At 47.4% G+C, this 2,973-nt stretch overlaps 1 pseudogene; it reads left to right on the top strand.

Annotated features, from left to right (window-relative positions):
- The first annotated feature begins 1,544 nt into the window (after window positions 1-1,544).
- Window positions 1,545-2,220, top strand: LOC142437655 (high mobility group protein B1 pseudogene; annotated as a pseudogene).
- The last annotated feature ends 753 nt before the right edge of the window (window positions 2,221-2,973 follow it).

Consider the following 2,973-nt stretch of genomic DNA (forward strand, 5'->3'; position numbering starts at 1 on the left):
GTGATAATTAGCGGAGACCGGTCCCTGGAAAAGGACACCAGGCTCGGGAAAGCAGAGGGTCCGCGGAACGCGGGGAGCCCCTCAACGACATAGACTGACCTGGTGGCTGCAAGGTTGGGCTCCCGTGTGGCAAGTCTCGAGAGGAGGTCAAAGGTCCGGGCAGTGTTTCTTTCGGATGTAGCCTCAGAGGCTCGCTATGCATGGGACCGACTCCGTGGCACCAAAAAACCACCACAGGTGATAAATTCAGGAAGCCTGAGTGGCGCAATGATTCGGCACTCGACCACTAGCTGAAGTGGTAGCAGTTTGAACCCACCTGCGGCTCGTTGAGGATAAAGATCTTGTGATCCAGTACAAAAAAAGGCAACAGCCTATGGGGGAGAGGCATGTCTGTCTCAGGGAAGGCGATGACAATTCTGTTAGTGGGTCAACAGGGAGGAGCAACCTCCCATCCGGAAAAACACAGCAATTCTTACCTAGGACCCAGCGGGAGAATAGGCCTGGGACTCTGTTGCTAATTGGACACTTTTGACCTGGTTTCTATCCAGCCCTTGGTGACCCAGGCCATGTGCGATGGACTACTGGGACTTTAGGCTCTGTTCTTTCAAGGAGCACGCCATTCTTCATAGGCCACATCAGGACTCAGTATGAAACCCCCACCCCCCTGCCCCTGCCTATGTGAACTGTAGCCCTTGGTCTTGAGGCTGAAACGTCCTAGATTTAAAGAAGCAGATGATTTCTAGCCCAAAGGTATCAACCTGGCAGTCAAACTTTGGTGCAGATCCCTGGCCTGGAGGGTACCCAATGAATGGTGGCCCAGGACTACTATAAATTTCCTACTTTAGGGTGAAAGGAGATGTAGGACAGTGTAAGAGATGACAAAATAATAATCGTTTATAAATTATCCAGGGTTCATGAGGGAGGAGGAGTGGGAAGGGAGGAGGAAAATAGGAGCTGATATTAAGGGCTCAAGTAGAATGCAAATGTTTTGAGAATGATGACGGCAACACATGTACAAATGTGCTTGACACAATTGATGTAAGTATGGACTGTGATAAGAATTGTGTGAGCCCCCAATAAAATATTTTAAAAACAAAACAAAAAACTTCCTACTTCAGTGTCCTCCTTGCTTTGTTATGACATATATTAATTTGGTTGGCGTGGCTCTGTCAATGCGAATGATTAATATTGGAAGTTTTGCTCCCACTGTTGGTGTAAATGGTCTCTAGTCCCTTAAGAGTTTAGTCTGTACCAAAACATAAAAAGCAAAAGGACTCCAGCCTAGAAAGGAAAGGCTTTGCCGCAGCTCTGCTATGTCCTCGAGGGTCACTGTGGGTTGAAGGGACTAGAGGACACAGAAACAATAGCGGCCGGTGATAGACACCCTGTGAGAAAAGTTACTTGAAGAATAGAATGCAAGCGTCTGGCTCCCGCTCTCACAGCCATTGCAGTACATTGAGCTCCATAGAGACAGCGCCGGGTCAGGCAGAGCTGGGTCAGGCAGAGCCGGGCCAGGCAGAGCCAGACGGCACTGGGCAACTCTGTGCCTCGCGGACGAAATAAAAAGATAACAACATGGGCAAAGGCGATCCTAAGACGCCGAGAGGCAAAATGTCATCCCATGCATTTTTTGTGCAAACTTGCCAGGAGGAGCACAAGAAGAAGCATCCGGATGCTTCTGTCAACTTCTCAGAGTTTTCTAAGAAGTGCTCAGAGAGGTGGAAGACCATGTCTGCTAAAGAGAAGGGGACATTTGAAGACATGGCTAAGGCGGACAAGGCCCGTTATGAGAGAGAAATGAAAACTTATATCCCTCCTAAAGGGGAGACAAAAAAGTTCAAGGACCCCAATGCACCCAAGAGGTCTCCTTCGGCCTTTGTCTTGTTTTGCTCTGAGTATCGCCCCAAAATCAAAGGCGAGCACCCTGGCCTGTTCATCGGGGACGTTGCGAAGAAGTTGGGAGAGATTTGGAACAACACTGCGGCCGATGACAAGCAGCCTTATGAGAAGAAGGCCGCCGAGCTGAAGGAGAAATGTGAAAAGGATATCGCCGTACCGGGCTAAAGGGACGCCCGACGCTGCCAAAAAGGGAGTCGTCAAGGCCGAGAAAAGCAAGAAAAAGAAGGAGGAGGAGGAGGAGGACGAAGACGAGGAGGAAATGAAGAGGAGGAGGAGGACGAAGAAGATGAAGATGAAGAAGAAGATGATGATGATGAATAAGTTGGTTCGAGCGCAGTTTTTTTTCTTGCCAATAAAGCATTTAACCCCCCTGCACACAACTCACTCCTTTTAAAGAAAAAAATTGAAATGTAAGGCTGTGTAAGATTAAAAAAAAAGAATAGAATGTAGTCCATGGCCCCTAGCGTGCAGCACGTGTTGATAGACAGCTGCCCAACTACACCACTTATCACAGTGAAAGGATCCACTCCAGAGAAAACTTCAGATTTCCCTGACATCTTCACAAGCAAGCGACCCAAAAGGCATTAGGAACACTACTGTTAGCAGCCAAACAACCTCCACCATAACATCTCACTTTCAAGTGCTTGAAGGGGTGGGGAGACTTGACTGAGGTATAAAGCACATAAGGTGTGTCCACTCTTAAGTGGACATTGCAAAAACCTTCAGTAAGTTGTGGAATTGTGTAGCCATCACCTTGATCTGGTTTTAGGAAACGTCTGAAAAGTTTTCTCGTGACAGGTTGCAGACAAATTCCCAGTCCCGATCCCAGGCAACCACCGACCTGTGTAAGTTTCTATGGATTTATCTTTTCTGGACATTTCACATAAATGAACCGGGCACCGCGCAGTCTTTCCTGCCTGGCTGTTTTTTAAATTAAAGATAATATTTGTCAAGTTCAACCGTACTGCAGTAGGTATCAAAAGTAATTTTCTTGTGATGCTGAATAGGATCGCATTGTATTAACATTCATTTCGTCCATGTACCGATGGATTGTTGACCATTCGGGCTTTTATA

Source organism: Tenrec ecaudatus, chromosome 1 (genome assembly GCF_050624435.1).
Source record: "Tenrec ecaudatus isolate mTenEca1 chromosome 1, mTenEca1.hap1, whole genome shotgun sequence".
Classification (NCBI taxonomy): Eukaryota; Metazoa; Chordata; class Mammalia; order Afrosoricida; family Tenrecidae; genus Tenrec; species Tenrec ecaudatus.